Source organism: Elephas maximus, chromosome 12 (assembly GCF_024166365.1).
Source record: "Elephas maximus indicus isolate mEleMax1 chromosome 12, mEleMax1 primary haplotype, whole genome shotgun sequence".
NCBI lineage: Eukaryota > Metazoa > Chordata > Mammalia > Proboscidea > Elephantidae > Elephas > Elephas maximus.
Genome location: NC_064830.1, coordinates 52469623 through 52497365, shown reverse-complemented (window position 1 = coordinate 52497365; position 27743 = coordinate 52469623). Strand labels below are relative to the sequence as shown.

Sequence of the window (27743 nt, the reverse complement as noted above, 5' to 3'; positions counted from 1 at the left end):
ACACACAGGCTACACACCCACCTTACTGACAGGGGAACAAGAGACCATGTAGAAAAAAAAAGCAGCTACTAATTCCGGATCCCAGTCCATATCGCCCCAGCCCTGATCCCTTGGCACGGTGTTTTGGTACCAGTGCGCTGGGGCTGATGGTGGCTTCCTGAGACAAGGCAAGCACTGGACGCAGCCCTAACCCCCTGGAGCAATCTCGGCTGGGACCCAGCCAGTGCACATAGACTACACACCCCTCTGGAATCTCAGACAAAATGGCCCTCCCCACACAAGATAAGTGATTTTATCTATTCTACTGAGCTACACACTACTCTCTCCTATCTATCTGATCCCTCCCTTCCCTGCCCCAGTGGCCTCATTAACATTCAAGTTCTCTGGGCCAGAGACAGAAGTGCCTTTCTTTTTTCTAACCCATTCTCCTGGCCTGGGAAAAGTAGCAATTAACAACCAGGGGAAAAATCCTCTCCCGACTTCCCTAAACTGGAAGATCAGAACAGAAGCAGCACCAGTTCAGGCATAAGAGATCCACAGTCTTTGGCTTTCACACCTACATGGAACCAGGTGGCTATTATAAAGCAAAGGCAATTCTGTTAGAGGTCTGACTGTCATTGTTTCAGCTGAGCAGTGCAGAGGGCAGGTTTTGGAGGCCTGATACTGCTCTACCTGTTAAACAGAGCCCTCACTGACACACAGCAGGGAACTGAAGGCTGAGGCTCCATCCATACCACCTAGCCACCTGCAGAAGGGGTCTGAGGATAGTGGTGCGTACCAGTCTTTAGAGGTACAAGCATTGGGTGCCTAAGGTACAGCTGCAGAGCCCACCCATCACAACGCTCTAAAGAACAGAGAAGCTCCTCCCTCACTGGCACTTGGAAAAAGGCTGTCAACACCCTGCCCTCCTCAGAGTGTGACCCCTTGCCCCTGCCAGAAACTGGTGCATACAACTATCACCACTACTCCTCTAAGATAGTAGGTGAGAACCTACACTAGGTGACCGACCATCAAGACACCTGAGCTGATTCTATTCAAGAATAGTGAATGGATTCATAGGCTCATATACCTGGTAACAGCTCTAACAATCGGATAACAGGACATAAGTGCTTCAAATGCTCCAACAATCAAGTTAGCGCACTCTAATAGCCCATCTGGGTATATCGAAAGAAAAAAAAAAAAGAAGATAAAACTAAGTGAGCAAATGTAAAATAAATTATTACAATAACTTATAGATGGCTTGAAGACAGCAGTCAGTATCAAATCACATAAAGAAGCAGACCATGATAGCTTCTACAAACCCCCCAAACAAAGAATCCAGATCTTTCCTGTATGAAGATATATTCCTGAAATTGCCAGATGTAGAATACAAAAGACTAATATACAGTAAGCTTCAAAACATCTGAAATGAAATAAGGCAATGTACAGAAAAAGCCAAGGAACACACAGATAAAGCAGTTGAATAAACTAAAAAGATCATTCAAGAACATAATGAAAAATTTAATGAGCTGCAAGAATCCATAGAGAGGCAGCACTGAGAAATTCAAAAGATTAACAATGAAATTACAGAACTAGACAACTCAATAGGAAGTCAGAGGAGCAGAATTGAGGAATTGGAATGCAGAATTGGGGAGATGGAGGATAAGAAAATTGGCACCAATATATTTGAAGAATAATCAGATAAAAGAATTAAAAAAAATGAAGAAACCCTAAGAATCATGTGGGACTCCATCAAGAAGAATAAGTTGCATGTGATTGGAATTCCAGAACAGGGAGGGATAAAAGAAAATACAAAGAGAATTGTTAAAGATTTTTTGGCAGAAAACTTCCCTGACATCGTGAAAGATGAAAGGATATCTATCCAAGATGCTCATCGAACCCCATACAAGGTAGAACCCAAAAGAAAATTACCGAGACATATTATCATCAAACTTGCCAAAACCAAAGATAAAGAGAAAAATTTAAAAGCAGCCAGGGATAAATGAAAAGTCACCTACAAAAGATAATAAGAATAAGTGTGGACTACTCGGCAGAAACCATGCAGGGAAGAAGGCAATGGGATAACACACATAGAGCATTGAAGCAGAAAAATTGCCAACCAACAATCATATACCCAGCAAAACTCTCTCATATATGAAGGTGAAATTAAGTCATTTACAGATAAACACAAACTTAGAGAATTTGCATAAACCAAACCAAAGCTACAAGAATTACTAAAGGAAATGCTTTGGTCAGAAAATCAATAATATCAGATATTAACGCAACACAGGGACACAGAATAGAACATCCTGATATCAACTCGGATAGGGAAATTACAAAAATAAAATAAGATTAAAAAAAAACCTCAAAACAGGGAATCATTGATGTCGTTATGTAAAAGATGACAATAATCAATAAAGAGGGACTAAATATAGGAGGCATAGATCTCCCATATGGAGAGGAAATCAAGGCCATAAAGGGAGACAAAAGTTAGGTTTATACTTAGAAAAATAGGGTTAAATATTAAGGTACACAAAAAGGACTAACAGTTCCATGCTTCAAAATGAAAACCAAGATAAACACAAGGACTCAGCAAAAATAAATTCAACTACAATAAAAAAGAGGAACACACAATTTACAAAGAAAAGCTTCTCAGCACAAAAAAGTAAGTGGAAAAATGAAATTGTCAATAGCACACAAAAAAAGGCATCAAAATGATAACACTAAACTCATAAAAAAAAAGCATCAAAATGACAGCACTAAACTCATACCTATCTATAATGACGCTGAATGTAAATGGATTAAATGTACCAATAAACAGACAGAGTTGCAGACTGGATAAAAAAAACATAATCCAGCTATATGCTGCCTACAAGAGACACACCTTAGACTTAGAGACACAAAAAAATTAAAACTCAAAGAATGGTAAAAAACATATAAAGGAAACAACGATCAAAAAAAGGCACGAGTGGCAATATTAATTTCTGACAAAATAGACTTCAAAGTTAAATCTACCACAAAGGATAAAGGACACTGTATAGTGATTAAAGAGACAATTTACCAAGAAGATATAACCATATTAAATATTTATGCACCCAGTGACAGTGCTGCAAGATACGTAAAACAAACTCTAACAGCACTGAAAAGTGAGACAGACAGCTCCACAATTATAGCAGGAGACTTCAACACACCACTTTCAGTGAAGGACAGGACATCCAGTAAGAAGCTCAATAAAGACACTGAAGATCTAATTGCCACAATCAACCAACTTGACCCCATAGACATACACAGAACAGTCCATCCAACAGCTGCAAAGTATACTTTCTTTTCTAATGCACATGGAACATTCTTTAGAATAGACCACATATTAGGTTATAAAGGAAGCCTTTGCAGAATCCAAAACATCAAAATATTACAAAGCATCTTCTCTGACCATAATGCCATAAAAGCAGAAATCCAATAACAGAAAAACCAGGGAAAAGAAATCAAATACACGGAAACTGGATAATACTCTGCTCAAAAAAGACTGGGTTATAGACTACATTAAGGAAGGAATAAAGAAATTCAATGAATCCAATGAGAATGAAAACACTTCCTATCAGAACCTTTGGGACACAGCAAAAGCAGTGCTTGGTGGTCAATTTATATCAATAAATGCACACATACAAAAAGAAAGGGCCAAAATTAAAGAGCTGTCCCTACAACTTGAACAAATAGAAAGAGCACAACAAAAAAAAGAAACAGTCAGGCACCAGGAGAAAACAAATAATAAAAATTAAAGCAGAACTAAATGTATTAGAGAACAGAAAAACAATTGAAAGAGTTAACAAGACCAAAAGGTGATTCCTTGAAAAAATTAATAAACCATTGGCCAGACTGACTAAAGAAAAACAGGAAAGGAAACAAATAACCTGAATAAAAAACAAGATGGGCGGTATCACAACAGACCCAACTGAAATTAAAAGAATCATACCAGATTACTACAAAAAATTGTACTCTAACGAATTTGAAAACCTAGAAGAAATGGATGAATTCCTAGAAACACACTACCTACCTAAACTAACACAATCAGAAGTAGAACAACTAAATATACCCATAACAAAAAAAGAGATTGAAAAGGTAATCAAAAAACTCCCAAGAAAATAAGCCCTAGCCCTGACGGCTTCACTGCGGAGTTCTACTAATCTTTCAGAGAAGAGTTAACACCACTACTACTAAAGGTATTTCAAAGCATAGAAAAGGACGGAATACTCCCTAACTCATTCTATGAAGCCAGCAAATCCCTGATACCAAAACCAGCTAAAGACACACAAAAAAAGAAAATTACAGACCTATACCCCTCATGAATATAGATGAAAAAATTCTCAACAAAATTCTAGCCAATAGTATTCAACAACATATCAAAAAAAATAATTTACCATGGCCAAGTAGGATTTATACCAGGTATGTAGGGATGGTTCAACAGTAGAAAAACTATTAATGTAATCCACTATATAAATAAAAAAAAGACAAGAACCACATGATTTTATCAATTGATGCAGAAAACGCATTTGACAAAGTCCAACACCCATTCATGATAAAAACTCTCAGCAAAATAGGAATAGAAGGGGAATTCCTCAACATGATAAAGGGCAGTCATACAAAGCCAACAGCCAACATCAACCTAAGAGAAGAGATTCTGAAAGCATTCCCCTTGAGAACGGGAACGAGACAAGGATACCCTTTATCACCACTTTTATTCAACATAGTTCTGACAATTAGGCTAGATAAAGAAATAAAGGGCATCCAGATTGGTAAGGAAGAAGTAGAAGTATATCTATTTGCAGATGACATGATCTTATCCACAGAAAACCCTAAAGAATCCTCAAAAAAACTACTGAAACTAATTGAAGAGTTCAGCAGAGTATCAGGATACAAGATAAACATACAAAAATCAGTTGGACTACTCTACACCAACAAAAAGAACATCAAAGAGGAAATCACCAAATCAATACCATTTACAGTAGCCCCCGAGAAGATAAAATGCTTAGGAATAAATCTTATCAGAGATGTAAAAGACCTATACAAAGAAAACTACAAGGCACTACTGCATGAAAGCAAAAGAGACCTACATAAGTGGAAAAACATACCTTGCTCAGGGATAGGAAGACTTAACATTGTACAAAAGTCTATTCTACCAAAAGCCATCTTTAGATACAATGCAATTCCAATCCAAATTCCAATGACATTTTTTAATGAGATGGAGAAACAAATCACCAACTTCATATGGAAGGGAAAGAGGCCTCGGATAAGTAAAGCATTACTGAAAAAGAACAAAGTGGGAGGCCTCACTCTACCTGATTTTAGAACCTATTGTAACACCACAGTAGTCAAAACAGCCTGGTACTGGTACAACAGATGCATAGACCAATGGAACAGAATTGAGAATCCAGACATAAATTCATCCACATATGAATAGTTGATATTTGACAAAGTCCCAAGTTCAGTTAATTGGGGAAAAGACAGTCTTTTTAACAAATGGTGCTGGAATAACTGGATATCCATCTGCAAAAAAAATGAAACAAGACCCATAACACACCATGCACAAAAACAAACTCAAAATGGATCAAAGATGTAAACACAAAGTCTAAAATGAAAAGATCATGGAATAAAAGATAGAGACAACGTTAGGAGCCCTAATACATGGCATAAACAGTACACAAAACATTACTAAAAATGTTGAAGAGAAACCATATAACTGGGAGCTCCTTAAAATCAAAGACCTATGCTCATCCAAACACTTCACCAAAGGAGTAAAAAGATTACCTACAGACTGGGAAAATGTTTTCAGCTATGACATTTCTGATCAGCTCCTGATCTCTAAAATCTACATGATTCTGCTAAAACGCAACCACAAAAAGACAAATAACCCAATTAAAAAATGGGCAACGGATATGAACCGGTACTTCACTAAAGAAGACATTCAGGCCACTGACAGATACATGAGGAAATGCTCACGATCATTAGCCATTAGAGAAATGCAAATCAAAACTACAAGGAGATTTCATCTCACTCCTACAAGGCTGGCATTAATCCAAAAAACATAATAATAAATGTTGGAGAGGTTGTGGAGAGACTGAAACACTTATACACTGCTGGTGGGAATGTAAAATGGTACAAACACTTTGGGAATCTATATGGTGCTTCCTTAAAAAACTAGAAATAGAACTACCGTATGATCCAGCAATCCCACTCCTTGGAATATATCCTAGAGAAATAAGAGCCTTAAGTTGGAAGCAAACAAGGTGCCCATCAATGAATGAATGAATAAATAAACTATGGTATATTCACACAATGGAATACTATGCATCGATAAAGAACAATGTTGAATCCATGAAACATTTCATAACATGGAGAAATCTGGAAGACATCATGCTGAGTGACACCAGTTAATTGCAAAAGGATAAATATTGTATAAGACCACTATTATAAGAACTGGAGAAACAGTTTAAACAGAGAAGAAAATATTCTTTGATGGTTATGAGAGGGGGGAGGGAGGGAGGGAGGGAGGGAGACGGGTATTCACTAATTAAATAGTAGATAAGTTTCATTTTTAGGTGAAGGGAAAGGCAATACAAAATGCAGGAAAGATTAACACAAATGGACTAAACCAAAAGCAGTTTCCTGAATAAACTGAATGCTTCAAAGGCCAGCGTAGCAGGGGAGGGGGTTTGAGGACCATGGTTTCAGGGGGCATCTAAGTCAATTGGCATAATAAAATGTATTAAGAAAACATTCGGCATCCCACTTTGGAGAGTGGCGTCTGGGGTCTAAAATGCTAGCAAGCAGCCATCTAAGATGCATTAATTGGTCTCAACCCACCTGGAGTAAGGAAGTATGAAGAACACCAAAGACAAAAGGTAATATTATGAGCCTAAGAGACAGAAAGGACCACATAAACCAGAGGTTACATCAGACTGAGACCAGAAGAGCTAGATGGTGCCTGGCCACAACCAATGACTACCCTGACAGGGAACTCAACAGAGAACCCCTGAGAGAGCAGGAGAGCAGTGTGATGCAGACCCCAGAGTCTCATAAAAAGACCAGACTTAATGGTTAGACTAGGACTGGAGGGGCCCTGGAAGCCATGATTGCCAGACCTTCTGTTAGCCCCAGACAGGAACCATTCCCAAAGCTAACTCTTCAGACAAGGATTGGACTGGAATAGAGGATGGAGAATGATAATGGTGAAGGACGAGCTTCTTGGATCGAATGGACTCATGAGACTACGTTGGCATGTCTTGTCTGGAGGGGAGATGAGAGGGCAGAGGGGGCCAGAAGCTACCCGAATGGACACAAGGAGAGAGAGTTGAGGGAAGAACTGTGCTATCTCATTAGAGGGAGACCAATTCGGAGTGTATGGCAAGGCGTATGTAAATTTTTGTATGAGAGACTGACTTGATTCGTAAACTTTCACTTAAAGCACAATAAAAATTAATTACAAAAAAAAAAAAGTTGTCCACAGGTCTCATTTTGGTGTGAGAAAGCAGGAAGTGAGAGCATTTGGAGGGTTTCATCCTACTGGGGAGCAGGAACAGCAGGAGAATAGGGAATTTGGGGGAAATAGCCTATTTTTATATAATAGAAAAAAAGTATGAATTTGACTATTAGCTGCAAAAAGGAGGAGGAAGCTATTAATAGGATGGGAAATTAGAATACATCTCCCAAATTAACAAGAGAAATAAAAGAATTAAATAGCAACTTAAGCTAACTAATTAATACAAGGGAAATGGGGGAGGGGGTGAAATAAGTAATAAACAAGTGAAATGGCAGGAATAAAATTAACTATATCGTTTGTTATACTAAATGTGAATAGGCTGAATGATTCATTAGAAGGTGGACTGTCAGGTCAGGTTAAAAAAAGCAAAAAAAATGTTATTGTTATATACAAGAAAGAAACACATTTAATAAAGCTGAAAAACAAAGATTGACGATAAAAAGATGGATGAAAAAGATACCAGGTAATGCAAATTTAAAAAGCAAGAAAGAATTAGCATATTAATATCCAACAGAATGAAATTTAAAGTTAAAAGCACTAAATAAGATAGAGTTGCTATGTAATGATAAAATCATAATTTACAAAAAAGTCATTAATACGTATGCACAAATGTGAAAAACAAAGTAAACCCATGTAATCCTAGCACATTTTCTCTTTACATACAGCAAGAAGTTGTCCCCTGAACACACCCCGACACCCCTAATCCTTCCAGTCCCATCCATAGATAGCCGTTCTTAGGCCTGGGTCCTGCTGAGTCTGGAGTAGGGTGCTGTAGGCTGAAGCTGAAGCCTCTTGCTGTTGTGCTCCAGGGGGTGTAGGGTGGACCAAGGATTGTGAAAGCTCAGAGCCCAGCACACTGGAGGGGGGCGCCAGAACGCAGGAGGCAGGCCAGGGCAAGGACATGGCTCAGCCTCGTGTGGCAGTAGTAGGGTGAGCAGGTGATCCCTAGATCCAGCTGTTGGGAGACACAGACAACAGACATGAAGACAAACACACACGCACACATACATCCCCCTTCTGCCTTCTAACTCAGGGTTCCTCATGGCAGTAGTTCCACCCCCTAAGAGGCATTTTGGACATGTATGGAGATAACTGTTACAATCATGGTTTGTCACAATGATGGGAATGCGGATACCACTGGAAATTAGTGGACAGGGGCCAGAGATGTCAGATGTTCTACAGGAATCAGAACAGTCCATACCCCGAGGGACTGTCCTGCATGACTTTCAAATGTTCATGTCAGTGAAAAATCTGTTCATAATTATCTGGGTTAACCACCCAACTCTATTTTACATATAAACACAAAACTATTTTTTGCCATTTTAACATACATTGAATTTTCCAGGAATACAGAATTGAGTGAAGATGGTACGTTTGTTCAGGTCTTCACTGAGGCTGTCCGATATTCTGCAAAATCATGTTATGAATGGCAGTGCTAGTCACAGTAGTTCAGCCACACTTAAAACATGTGAGTCTGTATATTTAGACCTATTGCATTCACAGTGATTCTACATAGTGGTGCAGGCATCTAACTACTCATTAAGTCTTTTGATGTAGCCATTCAGGTAATGAAGTACTTTTTTTTTTCTTTTCCTCTCTTTTATTATGTTTTAGGTGAAAGTTTACAGAGTAAATTGATTTCTCAGCTAACACACACATTGTTTTGTGATACTGGTTGTAATCCCTGCTAAGTGTCAGCACTCTCCCCTTCCCCACCCCCGGTTCCCTGTTAACATTTATGCCATTTTCCTGTCCCTTCCTGCCTTCTCATCTTTGCTTTTGGGCAAGTGTTGCCCATTTGGTCACCTGTATTTGATCGAATTAAGAAGCATGTTCCTCATGTGTGTTATTGTTTGTTTTATAGGCCTCCCTAATCTTTGGTTGAAAGGAATAGCTTCAGTTCTGAGTTAGAAGGGTGTTCAGGAGCCATAGCCTTGGGGATTCCTCCAGCCTCTGTCAGGCCAGTAAGTCTGAGGAACTTGAATTTTGTCCTACGTTTTCCTTCCACTCTGTCCAGGGCCCTCTGTTGTGATCCCTGTGAGAGCAGTCAGGGGTGATAGCCAGGCACAATCTAGTTCTTCTGGGCTCAGGTGGGTGGAGGCTGTGATTCATGTGGTCCGTTAGTCCTTTGGACTAATATTTTCCTTGGGTCTTTGGTTTTCTGAACGTGATGGGACCAATAGATGTGGCTGCTCACAAGCTTTTAAGACCTCAGATGCTACTCAACAAAGTCAGTTGCAGAACATTTTCTTTATAGACTATGTTATGCCATTTGGCCTAGATGCCCCCTGAAACCATGGTTCCTAGCTGTCAGACTAGTAACTCAGTCCCTCAAGGAGTCTAGATGTGTCTAGAAGGCTTCTATGACTTTGCCTTGAAGCTGTGCTAACTTCTCCTATATTGTGTTACTGCCTTTCCCTTCACTAAAATTAACTTATCTATCTAGTAAAAAAAAAAAAAATTTTTTTTTTTTTTTTTACTATCTAGTTAGCGATTTCCCCTCTCCATCCCTCCCTTCCTTTGTAATCATCAAAGATTGCTTCTTTGTGTGTAAACCCTTCTTTGTGTTCGTGTGTTTTATTGTGCTTTAAGTGAAAGTTTACAAATCAAGTCAGCCTCTCGGACAAAAACTTATATATACCTTGCTATGTACTCCTAGCTGCTCTCCCCGTAATGAGACAGCACACTTCTTCTCTCCACCCTGTATTCCCCGTGTCTATTCAACCAGCTCCTGCCCCCTCTGCCTTCTCATCTCCCCTCCAGACAGGAGCTGCCCACATAGTCTCATGTGTCCACTTAAGTCAAGAAGCTCACTCCTCACCATTACCATTTTCTATCTTACAGTCCCGTCCAATCCCTACCTGAAGAGTTGGCCTTGGGAATGGTTCCCGCCTTGGGCTAACAAAGGGTCTGGGAACCATGATCTCCAAAGTCCCTTTAGTCTCAGTCAGGCCATTAAATCTGATCTTTTGTGAGAATTTGAGATCTGCATTCCACTGTTCTCCTGCTCCATCAGGGATTCTCTGTTGTGTTCCCTGGGCACCATCTAGCTCTTCTGGTCTGAGGCTGATGCAGTCTCCGGTTTATGTGGCCCTTTCTGTCTCTTGGGCTCATCTTTACCATATATCTTTAGTGTTCTTCATTCTCCTTTGCTCCAGGTAGGTTGAGACCAATTGATGCACCTTAGATGGTCGCTTGCTGGTGTTTAAGATCCCAGACGCCTCTCACCAAAGTGGGATGCAGAATGTTTTCTGAATACATATTGTAATGCCAGCTGACCTAGATGTCCCCTGAAACCATGACCCCCAAACCCCCGTCCCTGCTACTCTGGCCTTGGAAGCTTTCTGTTGTGTTCAGGAAACTTCTTTGCTTTTGGTTTAGTGCAGTTGAGCTGACCTCTTCTGTACTGTATGTTGCCTTTCCCTAAAATAGTTTTTGTCTACTAATTAGTGAATACCCCTCTCCCTCCCTTCCCACCCTTGAAACCATCAAAGAATATTTTCTTCTGTGTTTAAACTTTGTCTTGAGTTCTTATAGTGGTCTCATACAATATTTATCCTTTTGCAACTGACTAATTTCACTCAGCATAATGCCTTACAGATTCCTCCAGGTTATGAGATGTTTCACAGATTCATCATTGTTCTTAATCATTGAGTAATATTTCGTTATGTGAATATACCATAATTTATTAATTCATCCATTGATGGGTGCCTCAGTTGCTTCCATCTTTTTGCTATTGTAAACAGTGCTGCAGTGAACGTGGGTATGCATATTATCTGTTCCTGTGAAGGCTCTTAATTCTCTAGAATATATTCCAAGGAGTGGGATTGCTGGATCCTATGGTAGTTCTATTTCTAGCTTTTTAAGGAAGCGCCAAATCGATTTCCAAAGTAATTGTACCATTTTACATTCCCACCAGCAGTGTATAAGTGTTTCAGTCTCTTCACAACCTCTCCAACATTTATTATTTTTATGTTTTTTGTATTAATGCCAGCCTATGTGAGATGGTATCTCACTGTAGTCTTGATTTGCATTTCTCTAATGGCTAATGATCGTGAACATTTTCTCATGTATCTGTTAACCGCCTGAGTGTCTTCTTTAGTGAAGTTCGTGTCTTTTGGCTGTTTTTTAATTGGGTTGTTTGTCTTTTTATAGTTGAGTTTTTGCAGCGTCATGTAGATTTTAGAGATCAGATGCTGTTCAGAATTTTTGTAGCCAAAAACTTTTTCCCAGTCTGTAGCTAATCTTTTTACTCTTTTGATGAAGTCTTTGCATGAGCAGAGGGGTTTGATTTTTAGGAGCTCCCAATTATCTGTTTCTCTTCTGTATTGTTAGTAATGTTTATGCTATGTATTAGGGCTCCTAGCATTGTCCCTATTTTTGCTTCCATGATCTTTGTCATTTTAGATTTTATATTTAGGTCTTTGATCCATTTTGAGTTAGTTTTTGTGCATGGTGTGAGGTAGGGATCTTGTTTCATTTTTTTGCAGATGGATATTCCTGTGTTTTTTGTATTTAAATTTTACTGTGATTTAGGTGTAGCTTTACAATGCCAATTAGTTTTTCATTAAAGAATTTTATACGCAAATTGTTTTGTGACATTACTTGCAATCCCTGCAATGTGTCAGCACTCCTCCTTTCCCTTTCCACCCTGGGCTTTCCATGTCCATTTGTCCAGTTTTTCTGTCCCTTCCTGCTTTCTTGTCTTTGATTTTGGGCAGGTGTTGCCCATTTGGTTTTGTATACTTGATTGACCTAAGTAGCACAATCCTCATGTGTGTTATGGTTTATTTTACAGGACTGCTAATCTTTGGTTCCACTATGTGTGTGTCAGTTTGACAGACTGTGGTGGCTTGTGTGTTGCTATGATACTGGCAGCTTTTCCACCAGTATTTCAAATACCAGCAGGGTCACCCTTGGGGGACAGGTTTCAGCTGAGCTTCCAGACTCACAGACTAGGAAGAAGTACCTGGCAATCTACTTCTGAAAAAACTGGCTACTGAAAACCTTATAAATAGTAGTGGAACATTGTCTGATATAGTGCCAGAGATGAACCTCTCAGGTTAGAAGGTAAAATATAAGTGAGCAAGAGCTGCCTTCTCAAAGTAGAGTTGATCTTAATGATATGGATGGAGTCAAGCTTTTGGGACCTTCATTTGCTGATGTGGCACAACTCAAAATGAGAAAATACAGCTGCAAACACCCATTAATGATTGGGATGTTGAATGCATGAAGCATAAATCTAGGAAAATTGGAAGTTGTCATAAATGAAATGCATAAAGATTGATATCCTCGACATTAGTAAGCTGAAATGGACTGGTATTGGCCATTTTGAATCAGACAATAACATGGTCTACTATGTTTGGAGTGACAACTTGAAGAAAATGGCATCGTGTTCATTGTCAAAAATAACATTTCGAGATCCATCCTGAAGTATAACACTGTCAGTGATAAGGTAATATCTGTATGCCTTTTTTTTTTTTTTTATGCCTGCAAGGAAGACCAGTTAATGTGACTATTCTTCAAATTTACACACCAAACACTAAGGCCAAAGATGAAAGAAATTGAAGGTTTTTGCCAACTTGTAGAGTCTGAAATTGATCAAACATGCAATCAAGATGCAGTAATAATTACTGCAGATTGGAATGCAAAAGTTGGAAAAAAAGAAGAAGGATTGGAAGTTGGAAAATTTAGCTTTGCTGATACAAATGACACAGGAGATCACATGACAGAATTTTGCCACACTGAAGACTTCTTCATTGCAAATACCTTTTTTCATCAACATAAATGACAATTATACACCTGGACCTTGCCAGATGGAATACACACGAATCAAATCCAGTACATCTGTGGAAAGAGATAATGGAAAAGCTCAATCTCATCAGTCAGAACAAGGCCAGGGGCTGACTGTGGAACAGACCATCAATTGCTCATATTGTTCAAAATGAAGTTAAAGAAGGTTAGAACAAGTCCACAAGAGCCAAAGTATGGTCTTGAGCATTTTCTACCTGAATCCAGAGACCATCTCAAGAATAGATTTGACACATTGAACACTAATGACCAAAGACCAGCTGAGTTGTGGGATAACATCAAGGACATCATACATGAAGAAAGCAAGCAGTCATTAAAAAGACAGAAAGAATGAAAAGACCAAAACGGATGTCAGAAGAGACCCTGAAACTTGATCTTGAATGTAGAGTAGCTAAAGAAAATGGAAGAAATGATGAAGTAAAAGAGCTGAACAGCAGATTTCAAAGGGCAGCTCGAGAAGACAAAGTAAAGTATTATAATGAAATGTGCAAAGACCTAGAGTTAGAAAACCAAAAAGGAAGAACACACTCCGCATTTCTTAAGCTGAAAGAACTGAAGAAAAAATTCAAGCCTCAAGTTGCAATACGGAAGGATTCTATGAACAAACTACTGAATGATGCAGGAAGCATCAAAAGAAGATGGGAGGAACACAGTCGCTGTACCAAAAAGAATCAGTTGACATTCAACCATTTCAGGAGGTAGCACATGATCAAGAAACAATGAAACTGAAGAAAGAGGTCCAAGCTGCACTGAAGGCATTGTCAAACAACAAGGCTCCAGGAATTGATGGAATACCAGTTGAGATGCTACAATGAATGGATAAAGAGCTGAAAGTGCTCACTCGACTATGCCAAGAAATTTGGAAAACAGCTACCTTGCCAACTACTTTGCCAAAGAGATCCAGATTTATAACCATTCTAAAGAAAGAAGATCCAATAGAATGTGGAAATTTTTGAACAATATCATTAATACCACACACAAGTAAAATTTTGCTGAAGATCACTTGTGTTAGGCTGGGTTCTCTAGAGAAGTAAAACCAGTAAAGTGTATAAATATATATGGAGAGAGTTGTATCAAGGAAGCGGCTCACGCAATTGTAGGGGTTGGAACATCTCAAGCCCTTGGGTCAGGATAGAGGCCTTTCCCAATTCATGGAGCCACAGAAGTTGGTGAACCCAAGATGAGTAGGGCAGAGAGCAGGATTCCTACTCACAGACTGTGAAGGTCGAGGAATCCCCAAGGTCAGCAGGCAAGACTGCAAGGTTTCTCCTGATTCACGTAGCTGCAAGGGCTGGCGAACCCAAGATAGGCAGGATGCGGAGCAGGACTCTTGCCTACAGGCCATGAACATTGACAGATCCCAAGATGGACAGGTAAGCTGCTGGCTCAAGTCTCAAGAACCAGAGGTCAGACAAGAGACAGCTGCTGGATCCAAAACAAGCCAACAACCTTTGCAAGGCAGGCAGGAAGGAACTAGGGACTGGAAGGCAGAGAGATGGAAGCAGCAGTCAAGAAATCAAGCGACACATTGCATTGGGCAAATCTGCTGCAAAAAACCTCTTTAAAGTGTTGAAAAGCGAAGTCACTTTAAGGACTAAGGTGTGCCTGACCCAAGTAAAGGTGTTTTCAAACATCCGATACACATGTGAGAGCTGGACTGTGAATAAAGAAGACTTGAAGAAGAAATTTATACCTTTGAATTACGGCGTTGATGAAGAATATTCAATATACCATGGACCTCCATAATAATGAACAAATCTACCAGAATGTTCCTTAGCAGTGAGGATGGTGAGACTTCGTCTCAGATATTTTGGACACGTTATCAGGAGGGACCATTCCGGGGAGAAGGATATCACACTATTTTATTGAGAGTTTTTGTCAGGAATGTGTTGTTGGACTTTATCAAATAAATGTGTTTTCTGCATCGATTGAGATGATCATGTGATTCTTTTCTTTTGTTCTATTTATTTGGTGGATTACGTTATTGATTTTCTTACGTTGAACAATCCTTGTATACCTGGTAGAAATTCCACTTGGTCGTGATGTATTACTTTATTGATATAGTGATGATTTCTATTGGCTAGAATTTTGTTGAGAATTTTTGTATCTATGTTCATGAGAGATATTGGCCTTTAATTTTCTTTTTTGTAGTGTCTTTGCCTCGCTTTGATATCAGGGTTATTCTGGCTTCATAGAATGAATGCAAGGGTACCCCTTTTGTATAATCTGGAATAGTTTGAGTTGTGCTGGTGTGAGTAAATGTTAGAATTCTCCAGTGAAGCCATCTGGGCCAGGATTTTTTTGTTGTTGTTGGAAGGTTTTTTGTTTTTGTTTTAATTACCTGTTCAATCGCTTCTCTTGTTATGGGTCTGTTCAGATTTTCTACCTCAGTTTGTGTTTAGGCAGGTAGTGTGTTTCTAGAAATGTGTCCATTTCCTCTAGGTTTTCAAATTTGTCATAGGAGTTTTTCGTAGTACTCTGTTTATGATCTTTTTTTTTTTCAGTTGGTTCTGTTGCAATGTCCCCCATGTCGTTTCTTATTCTGGCTATTTGCTTCCTGGTGAGTTTTTCTTTTGTCACTTTGACATCAATTCTTCTTTGGTCTTCCTTATTTATTGTTCATCTCTCGCAGGCATATGAAACTATTGAAAACACTGTGGCTTGGATCAGGCATACCTTAGTCCTTAAAGTGACTGTGCTTTTCGACACTTTAAAGAGGTCTTTTGCAGCACACTTACCCAATGCAACACATTGATTTCTTGACTGCTGCTTCCATGAGTGTTGACTGCAGATCCAAGTAAAATGAAATCCTTAACAACTTCAATCTTTTCTTCATTTATTATGATGTTGCTTATTGGTCAAGTTGTAAAGATTTTTGTTTTCTTTATGTTTGAGGTGTAATCCATACTGAAGGTTGTGGTCTTTGATCTTTACCAGTAAGTGCTTCAAGACCTCTTCGCTTTCAGGGAGCTAGGTTGTGTCATCTGCATATTGCAGATTGTTAATGAGTCTTCCTCCAATCCTGATGCCCTGTTCTTCTTCACGTAGTCCAGCGTCTTGGATTATATTTGCTCAGCATACAGATTGAATAAATATTCAGCAGTTCCCTGTTGGTGTACTGTTGCAACTGCTTTGGAATGATCTTCAGCAAAATTTTACTTGTGTGTGGTATTTATGATATTGTTCAATAATTTCTGCATTCTCTTGGATCATGTTTCTTTGGAATGGGCACAAATATGAATCTCTTCCAGTCGGTTGGCCAGGTAGGTATCTTCCAAATTTCTTGGCATAGTTGAGTGAGGGCTTCCAGTGCTACATCCACTTGTTGAAGCATCTCAATTGGTATTCAGTCAATTACTGGAGACTTTTTTTTTTTTCATAAGTGCCTTCAGTGCAGCTTGAAATTCTTCCTTCAATACCACTGGTTCTTGATCATATGCTACCTCCTGAAATGGTTGAACGTCGACCAATTCTTTTTGGTACAGTGACTGTGTTCCTTCCATCTCCTTTTGATGCTTCCTGTGTCATTTAATAGTTTGCCCATAGAATCCTTCAATATTGTAACTTGAGGTTTGAATTTTTTCTTCAGTTCTTGCAGCTTAAGAAATGCTGAGCGTGTTCTCCCTTTTTGGTTTTCTAACTCTAGGTCTGTGCACCTTTCATTGTTTTGTCTTCTCAAGCTGCCCTTTGAAATCTGCTGTTCAGCTCTTTTACTTCGTCATTTCTTCCGTTTTCTTTAGCTACTTTACGTTCAAGATCAGAAACCCTGGTTGCTCAGTGGTTAGGTGCTACAGCTGCTAACCAAAATGTCAGTAGTTTGAATCCACCAGGCACTCGTTGCAAACTCTATGGGGCAGTTCTACTCACGTTTCAGAGTCTCTTCTGACATCCATTTTGGTCTTTTTTTTTCTTTCTTTCTTTCCTGTGTCTTTAGTGACCTTTTGCTTTCTTTATGTATGATGTCCTTGATGTCATCCCACAACTCATTTGGTCTTCTGTTATTAGTGTTCAATTAATAAAATCTGTTCTTGAGATGGTCTCTAAATTCAGGTGTGATATACTCAGGGTCCTACTTTGGACCTTGTGAACTTGCTCTAATTTTCTTCAGCTTCAACTTGAACTTGCGTGTGAGCAATTGATGGTCTATTCCACGGTCGGTCTCTGACCTTCATTCTGGCTGATAATATTGAGCTTCTCCATCATCTCTTTCCACAGAATTAGTCGATTTGATTCCTGTGTGTTCCGTCTAGTGAGGTCCGTGTGTATAGTTGCCACTTGTGTTGTTGAAAAAGGTATTCGTAATGAATAAGTAGTTGGTCATGCAAAATCCTATTGTGCAATCTCAGTGACGTTTCTACCACCAAGTTCATATTTTCCAACTACTGGATCCTTCTTTGTTTCCAACTTTTGCATTCCAGTTACCAAAAATTATCAATGCATCTTGATTACATGTTCGGTCAATTTCAGATTGCAGAAATTGGTAAAAACCTTCAATTTCTTCATCTTTGGCCTTAGTGATCTGTCTGTAAATTTGAGTGATATTCATATTAACTGGGGTTCCTTGTCAGTATATGGATATTATTGTATCACTGACAGGGTTGTACTTCGGAATAGATCTTGAAATGTTCTTTTTGACAATTAATGTGATGCCATTCTTCTTCAATTTGTCATTCCTGGTATAGTAGACCATATGACTGTCTGATTCAAAATGGCCAATACCAGTACATTTCATATCACTAATGCCTAGGGTATTGATCTTTATGTGCTCCATTTCATTTTTGATGATTCCGATTTTACTAGAGTCATACTTCCTACATTCCACGTTCTGATTATTAAAGGATGTTTGCAGCTGTTTCTTCTTTTGAGTTGTGCCACATCAGCAAATGAAGGTCCCAAAAGCTTTACTCCATCCACACACATCTTTAAGGTCAACTCTGCTTTGAGAGAAAAGCTCTTCCCCATTTTATTTTGAGTGTATTCCAACCTGAGGGGATCATCCCTCAGCACCATATGAGTCAATGTTCCACTGCTATTCATAAGGTTTTCACTGGCCAGTTTTTTTAGAAGTAGATGGTCAGGTCCTTCTTCCTAGTCTGTCTTAGCCTGGACGCTCAGCTGAAACCTGTCCACCAAAGGTGACCCTGCTGATATTTGAAATACCAGTGGCATAGCTTCCAGTATCACAGCAACATGCAAGCCACCACAGCACAGCAAAATGACAGACAAGTGTTGGACTATAAAATTGCCTTCCTTTATTCCTTGATTTTAACACAGTGAGGGCATTATAGAGAATTTCTGAAATTATAGATTGAGTTAATCTTCTACTTTGGGGAAACTTCAGAAATTAACAACTCTCCAACCAACTGGTTTATGCATCCTACTCCTCAGTGTCACTGAGGTATTTCTTTGTTCAACCAAGGGATGTCAAGATCAAGAGGCTGCATGCTTAGTTCCTCCCAGGAGATTGCAGGTTCCTGCCTCCTCCAAGAAGTCCTTCTTGGTCAGCTCCTGCCTGAGGAAAATCTCTCTCCCCTCCTTTCATCTGCCTGTGCTTACTCCACCTGTCTTTATTTTCATGAGTTTATTTCTTACTTCCTCAAATGGGCTGTAAATTCCTTGAGGGGAGACATTGATGTGTTCTATTTCCTAAGGCTCACCACCCATCTGTCAGTATGTTGTACTGTGTTGGCTTGTGTGTTGCTATGATGCTGGAAGCTATGCCACCAGTATTTCAAATACTAGAAGGGTCACCCGTAGTGGGCAGTTTCAACGGAGCTTCCAGTTTAAGGCACAATAGAAAGAAAAGCCTGGTGGTCTACTTCTGAAAATTAGTCTGTGAAAACTCTATGGATCAGAACAGAACACTCTCTGTTTTCAAACATGCCAAAGATCATGAGGATGGTGCAGGACCAGGCAATGCCTCATTCTGTTATACGTAGGTTGCCACGAGTCAGAACCAACTCAGTGGCAAATAACATTTCCTAAGACACTCATTAAGAATGTTGAACAAATGGATGAATGATTTGGGGGAATATTAGATGGCTCTACTAAGTAATCCCAGTGTCCGTGGAAATCAAACAAAAACGGACTGTTCTGTGCTTTCTATCCAACCGGCTCACCAGCTGAATCCCTAGCGGTGCCTTGGACTTTAATGAAAAGTTTAATTAGCCCTGGCTCATGGTCCTGGAAGAAATGGAGAACAGCAATGAGCACAAGCAGGAGAGATGTGGGCTGTCACCAGCCTGACATATGGTGCCGTATATCGCCCACTGGCCTCTGTTTGGAGCTGGACTAAATCCTAGATAACGTTACTTCTAAATGTTAGAAGTGTTTACTCTTTTGAGATGCTGAATGAGTAAGACCCTTTATTGACTGCCTAAACCATGAATATGAGCTGCTTCTGGATAATTATGGGTATGTACAAAGTATTTGAGGATGTTGTGGATGTACACAAAACAGTTTCAAGGCTCCTCCGTGCACAGGCCCATTCCAAGGCCCTGTGCCTACTTTTGGCAGATGGTGTTATTACCCAGAACCTGGGCCTCAATGTTAAAGTTCCTTCCATGTTCAAATTCTATCTTTTTGGTCACAGCATTTTCTATTATGCAACACTATCTTATAACTTGCTCTTCTGGAGTTTCAAGGGCATCATTGTGTCATATGTCCATAGCTCCTTTTTTAGGTGCTTTAGGTTTCTTTAGGTAATTAGCATGATTTTGGACAATTATGATAAGGCCCTGAGCCGGAGTATAGATCACTGCGATTTACTAGTATAATATTTAAACTTGAGCCACATTCTACATTTCATTGTAGCTGTGAATTTTACCAGCAAGAAATTTTTCACTGTGAGGTCCAAGTTCCATTACTATTAGTTTGGCTTTAGTCTCATTTCTCATTGTCTGGGAGTTCTGAATGGTTAAATTAAATGCTGCAGCTGCTCTTCTCTTCATTTTCCTATGTGGAAATGTGCTACATGGAAGCCAGGGATGGGAGGTGCTGAGATAAACTCGGCAGGGAGCTGACGGCGCTCAATAAAACAAGTCCTTGCTGAGTAGCAACCTGGTTTTCTGGGCTGAGGAATTCTTTTAATTACTTGTTGGACAGGAACAACACCCCCACGTTTAGCATCACATGCTGCCAGTCCAAGAGGACAAGATGGTGGAGGAGGTGAGTATCTTCAGGCTGAAAATTCCTGCAACAGAATCTTTCTTCTGAGCCCCCTCAACACACACAGCCTTGCCACTCTGCCAGCAACAAGCACCCACAAGACCTCTGTCCCCAGCCTGCTTTTCAGAACCACTCCAAGGGTTTTTAAGATGCCTTGCTCTGTAGTAACCTGGTTTGGACACCTACCCCAATCAAACTGAGAAATTTTACCTGACTCAGGAATTCTCTTAATTACTTTGTTTTTCTTGCAATTGGAATTTTGCTCCTTCTTGTAGGGAGGGGAGAAAGGCCTATTTTATTTCTCTCTTTTTTCTTCTTGGTCATTTTCACCAAAAGCAAGGCTGCAGCTTTACTTCCATGTTTTGTCAAACACAAGCCCTGCATTTTGTTATTGTTTTGCCTTTGCCTTTTGTTTTTTCCAGCTTATAATCATGTCCTCCTTAGAATTATAAACCATTAGGATCCCTAGAGCTAAAAGTAAAATCCTCCCACCAGTGGACAGCCTAACTGGACTTGCAGTTAACATTTACTCTACCTTTCTGAAACTGGCATTTTCCATTTATGCTTTTTCTCATTTACATTTCATTTTCATATCTTTGTTTACTGGATTTAAATCAGCAGTTAGTGTTTAGCTAGTTTTGATTATGCCTTTTATTTTTTGGCTCACAATTATCTTTTAGTTTATATTATTTTATTGCTATTTCCTCATCAACCATTCAAGAGCTAGAGTAGAAGAACTGGGTTCTCGTCCTAGCTCTGATCAACGTGTGGCCTTGACACACAGAACACATTACTTAATTTCATCAGAAAAACCAAAAACCCCATTGCTATCAAGTCAATTCCAACGCATAGCAACCCTATAGGACAGAGTATAGCTGCCCCAGAGGGTTTCCAAGGAGCAGCTGGTGGATTTGAATGCTGTGGTCCCTATTTAGAAGTCCCTGGGTGGTGCAAACAGTTAACGTGCTCGCTGCTAACTGAAGAAGTTTTGGAGGTTTTTAAGTCCACCCAGAGTTGCCTTGAAAGAAAGGCCTGGCAATCTATTTCTGAAAAATCAACATTGAAAACCCTATGATGCACAGTTCTACTCTGACATACATGGGGTCTTCATGAGTCTGATCCACTTGACGGCAACTGATTTTTTTTTTCACTTGGTCCCTATTTACAATGTCCTATTTTTTTTATTCTATGAGGAGCCCTGGTGATGCAATTGTTAAGCTCTTGGCTGCTAACTGAAAGGTCGGAAGTTGCAACCCACAAGCGGCTCCTAGGTAGAAAAGATCTAGTGATCTGCTCCTGTGAAGATTACATCCTAGGAAGCCCTATGGGGCAGTTCTGCTCTGTCCTATAGGGTCACTAGGTGTCAGAATTGACTCAATGGCACAAACAACAACAATTATCCTATGAATTAAAAAATTGGCTCTACTTTATTAGCGCTTGTTTCTATGTTAACATTTTTAGAAAAATTCCCAAACTTATTTGGGAACAAACTGTTATCATAGGAGCTTAATGGTAATTAGGGATATCTAGAATAATTTCCAAGAAGTTATGACTTCTCGATTGCCTGTTGGACATGCACAGGAGTAACTCTTACAATTAGCGTCATACTCTGCTATCCCGAGAGAGCAGAGCAGAGATAGCAGATTCATCTTTGCCAATGACCAGAAGTGCCTATTATTGAAATAAAGGAGAGTGTCTACTCTTTTCGGGGCTGGACAGCGTTCTCTCACTGACCGCCTGTGTGGGGAAAGTCCTATTTCCTGTGCTGCCTATTTTAAAATAGGACCAAGCCTGCCATCATACTGCTCGGTCTTGGAAGGGCTGAGACATGCTATGAATACTGTCACAGGGTCACATCTTTGTGTGGGTTTCAAAAGAAAAGCAACAAGGTAAGACCCACATCCCCTGGTTTTATGTGTCACCAGGAAAAGCCCCACACTGCCCTCCTTCTCCCCAGAGCTCATTAGCCTCCTCTTGTCCTGTTATAGACAGTGTCAGAAACCCGTGGGGAAATTCAGCCCATGGGTTTCAGAGATTTAAGTTTTTTCTTGAGGGAAAAATCTATACACACACAAAAAATATTGGGAATCCCTGTGGCAAGTTAGGAGGTGGGGAAGGGATCAAGCACGGAGAAACTTGGAAGGGAGAACGCTGGTATCTTTCTCTCCCTCCCTTCTCCTTTCAGCAGGGCTTCTAAGTGTCATTGCTAAAAAGGAGAGGACTTCAAGAGTGTGGTGGCTCCAGACACTCAGCATAAAAGGAGGCAGGGCTGGGGGCGGACACTGAGGCAGACATTGAGGTGATTTACAGTTTGTGAGTACTTTCACATTACCTCATGGGGTAAGTGGCTCCAGTGTCATTTTATAGTTGTAGAGATTGGATTTCAGAGTGGTCAAATAGATTTCCCAAGGACACACAATTCTTAAAGAAAAGGTGGAATCAGCACCCAAATCCAAGGATTTGACTCAAAATTTGGCAATGGAACAGCTCCTGTCCCGTAAGATATCTCTCTCTCTTGGTTCATACTTGGTGCCTCAAGTTCTACTATCTAAAATTTATTTATTTGGGAACTTACTTTCTTTTTCCTCCTATAGGACATTTGCATTTTGAATCTTTTGGAAATTCCATGCCTAAGCTTGAATGAGTCAGCGGACCGTCACCTGTGAGCAGCTTCCTACAGAAGGCACTTCTGGGCAAGCAGGGAGGGAGAGGGCTAGAGAAAGGCCAGGGGTAGTGAGCAATTGTAGGGACTGAATTCAAGAGACTGCACTCTTGGAGTGGTAATGACACACTGGTAGGGCTTGAGGACAGGTCCAGAGAATGGGCCAATGGGAGGGAAAAAGGAGAAGGGCAGAAGGCCAATTTCCTCTTCCCTGGGTCAACTAAAGCCTGGCTAGGGCCCTCGTGGCTCCAGCGTTCTTGTGGGGCAGAAGAAAACACTGAACTCCTTGGAGCTACTATTCAGGCTCGCAAGTCTGGAACCTCTGTGTTAGCAGCAGTTTAGGAAGTGTTCAGCCAGAAGTGGTGCTGTGTTCCCTGGAGACTTGTAATTCTAGGAACTGCACAGGTTCCTAATGGGATCATGGTTCTCGAGTCTTGGGACTGAATGGGGCTCCAGGGAGCCACGGGAACTTAGAGGCCTGCAGTCCAGAAGCTGTGACACAAAAGAGTAGGGACTTGCTCAAGGTCATGCTGTGAGTTAGTTTAACCTAAAATTGTTGCAATCAAATGCACTTGCAAAACCCTAACTGGGGAGATTGGGAAGGGAAGGCTGGAAAACATTTTGTTGAGCATCAGATTATGACAAGTTTTCCTCAGGAAGTTTTATTTACTTCCCGAAATTTAAGGACTTGTTTACTGAAGGGGGCTTGGGATGTATTTTAAAGGTATGTGATGGTGCTACTGGCATTTGAGTATTTCCAGTTTTCTTTTCTTATTTGGGTGACTAAAAATACAACAATAACAAGAGTACCAAACTCTTACATAAAATTTATCTCCAAATGTCAAAGCAGCAACTTTCTCTAAATACAGGCAACAAAAAGAGAGGGGCATTTGCATAAAGCAGCTCCCTGTTAATTTTCCCTTTGTGTTTCCAAATTAGGCAAGAGGCAGCACAGATCACAGAAAAACTTCACATGTTCTCCCACTCGCTCAGCAGGAGGTCAGGAGAAGACCGTTGTTACCTTGTAATTAGAGCACCTTCCTCTGAGGAGGTCAGGGTTCTTAAAACTCACTGACAGCTTCTTTCCACCCCACACATTGTGGCAGGAGCAGGCCGGCAGTTTCCAGTCCATCTGCTTTAAGTCCCGGAAGCAGCCCACTTACCGACTAAGCCCAGCTCCATACAGCAGTGGGAAGGCCACCCCAGAAGGGATGTGGGGAAGTGAGTTGCGGCTCTACTTTCCCATTCTCTCTGAAGGGGATAAACGTGCTCCCCGACTCAGCTGCTGCTCTCAGGAGTTTCACTTGTTCTTTTTTTCTAAATGTTCTTTCTCTCAGGTTGGTTTGCAGAGCTTCAGTGAGTTTTTCTTCCTTTCCTTCCAGGAAGCTTCTTCCCTCCCCATGAAACCCTAGGTCTTCCCTCTTCCCATATCAGGGTCCCACCTTCCTGGGCACTCTTTCTGGAGCCTTTAGAGCCAGAGGCTGAGTCCCTAGTGCTATTGATCTGCTCTGTCGACTGCTGTTCAATTCTGTGGGCATTCATTAAAGATAGACTCTGGGAAGACTTCAGACTAAGCACAGCAGGGAAAATGTCTGATGTCTCACCTAATGGAACCAGTGGATCAGTGAGGGAGAAAAATGAGCCTGTAAAAGTCATCTACAAGAAGGAGATGTTCTGCAAGGCCTTAGAGACCATCTGGCCACTTAGTGTGTAGAACTGACGCCCAGAGAGGTCTGATGAACTGCTTTGGGAACTCTGAAGAAGACACAACTAATTTCAAATAAGAAGATGGGGGAAGAAGCTTCTGGGGGTAGCAGTTCAGCAGGGACTTGCTAGATGAGTAGGATTTTGACAATCAATAGACATAGTGGCTTTCCAGGCAGAGGGAGCAGAGTGAAGAAGCTGGGTGTGGAAGGGAGTCACAGTGGGCACATGAGGAGAGATGGTGGTAAAGGTCCCCCTGGGCCAATGGAGAAGGACCCTGAATTCTATGGGTCACTGGGGGTCACATAAAGCCAGGGTTACCTTTTAGGGAGACTTGGCCAGCAGAGTGGAGGTGGATTGGAAAAGAAGGAGCAGGAGCCAGTTTAAAGTCTATTGCCTGGGTGTGGACAAGAGACAAGGGGCTGGAGCAGGGCAGCCGGAAGGGAAAGTCAGGGTGGCTGAAGGCATAGGGTAGAGAGAATCACCCACTGGATTACAGCTCTGCTGTCCAGTACTGTGGCGACTAGCCACACGTGGCTACCGAGCACTTGAAACGTGAATAGTTTGAATTGAGATGTGCCGTAAGTCTAAAACAAACACCAGATTTTGAAGACTTGACATAAAAAAAGGTAGATTTTCTTGTCAGTTATTTTTTAATAGATGACATGTTGAAGTGATATTTTGAATATACTAGTTTTTAAATAAAATAGTTAATTTCACCTGTTTCTTTTGTTAATGTGGCTACTAGAAAATTTAAAATTATACATGTGGTTCATGTTCTATTTTTATCGGATAGTGATGGGTTAGAGGGATGGGGAGATGAGGCAGCCTTGTGGACAAGAAAGGACAGACCCAAGAGAGGGAACTCCAGAGTGGGGTTGAGGAAAGCACAGCGAAAATGCTTATTCGGTGTCTTCCCAAAATGAGGTGCCGCTTGGGCTTGTGGAGGCCATGGGAGCATCAGGAATTGCAGTATCCCCAAACGGAGCATCTGGGAATACCCCTCTGGCCTTCCCACTCACCTGGCACCTGACCATGTGCTGTTTTGCACATTACAGTTGCTTACCTCTGTCTCTGAGTTCTTGTATCAGCCAGATTAAAAGTCTCTGCAGGGTAGTGCCACGAATCCTATCTGCTTTCCCCAGCACTAACTAAGCCCAGCGCGGGGGTCGTAGCAGGTACGCAATATGAATTTTGCAAACAAACTTATGTTGGGAGGAGTTAGGCTGCTTGGGAGCTCCTCATAGCCATTGGAAGCTTCAGGGGCCTGACTGGCTTTCCTTTGTCCCCTTCCCCTCAGTGTGTGGCTCTTGGCAACTGATTGGTTCTGCAGGCTGAAGGCCAAGAGCTAAATGGTGATATCAACAGTGTATAGACTCCACAGGTGGGGCAAGGGACAGGGGCCAGGAAATTTGCCCTAGCACAGAGGGCAAAGAGCACTGGACGGGGAGATTTGGATTTGGACCTTAGTCCTCAAGTGCTTATTCACGTGAGTTTCTGTGTCTGCGAAAGGGAAGATGGTACCTACCTTCTGATGTTGTTGTGAAAATTAAGAGCTAACCTATGTGAAAAATAATGACTAACATTTGAGCTGAGTGGTATAAATGGTTAATGTGCTTAGCTGCTAACCAAAAGGTTGTTGGTATGAGTCCACCCAGAGGCACCTCGAATGAAAGGCCTGGCAGTCTACTTCCAAGAAACAAGCCATTAAAAACTCTATGGCACACAGTTCTACTCTGACCCACATTGGGGTCTCCATGAGTCAGAACTGACTAGACAACCATGGGTCTGGTCAACATTTGGGCATTGCTTCATGGCTTACAAAGGGCTTCATATGATCTCATTTGAACCTCACAGTAGGGCAGGTATTATTACAATTTCCATTTTACAGACAAAAAACCTGAGGCTCAAAGAGTATAAATGGCCTAACAGAGATGATACAACTATTAGAGGTAGAACTGGGATTGGAGCTCAGCTGACTTCTGCCACCGTCCTTTGCTGCCTATCTAGAAGAACAGCTTTGCACATGCGTGGTGTTTCACAGGGTCTCAAAGTTCTTTCTTGTCCAGGAATGGGGGTGTATAAATGCAAAGTGTTACTATATATGAAATGCTTAAGACATAGCTTTTATTAGATTGTGGCGGCCAATGAAGATAATCATGTGAATCCACTGTTTAACTGACTGTCACTTACAGGTGTTAGGTGATGGCATATGAGGATCGTATAATAACCATTTATAAGAATTTCCATAAAGTGTAACAACAAACTCTGGTCAGATATTTTGACCACAATATGTTTGTAATAATTCGTGCAAATGACAGAGTCTGTTTTTGTCTTCAGAAAACTTTGTCATGGGCAAATTTAGATTTCTCTTTCACATCTGATTTTTAGATGCTTTAAATGGTGCATCTAAGAATGGTAATGTTGGTTACAGTGTTTACAAGGAAATGGATGAATATTCTGTTAATAGTTATTAGAATCTGCTAGGGCTTATGTTGTTGTTGTTACGTTCTGTCGAGTCAGTTCCGACTCATAGTGACCCTATGTATAACAAAACAAAACACTGCCCGGTCCTGCGCCATCCTCAAAATTGTTATGTTCAAGCCCATTGTTGCTCATAAACTAGGGATTATGCTAAGGCAAATATATTTGGTTATAATAAAAAAAAGTTTACATTCTGTCATTGGCCCACTTAGAGGAGAGGGTATAGGACTGAGGGCCTTAGGCTGAGCTTGGACAGGAAAGACAAGAGTTTGACCAATGGGGAGGGAGGCTGCACCAGACAGGAACAGTGTGCACTGGTGACAACACAGATCAGAGCCTGGCAGGGTGCTTGGCCCCTCGTCATCAGACAGACTTGGGTCTGTCAGAAGCAGTCTGTGC

General features: G+C 40.7%; 1 long non-coding RNA gene across 1 annotated transcript in view; it reads right to left on the bottom strand.

The window, feature by feature from the left end:
- Window positions 1-8088: 8088 nt before the first annotated feature.
- Window positions 8089-27743, bottom strand: part of LOC126086722 (uncharacterized) — a 30361-nt gene continuing 10706 nt past the window's right edge. Inside the window, exon 3 of the long non-coding RNA XR_007519577.1 lies at window positions 8089-8471. This is a non-coding gene — a long non-coding RNA (uncharacterized LOC126086722). The remainder of the gene's footprint in view (window positions 8472-27743) is intronic.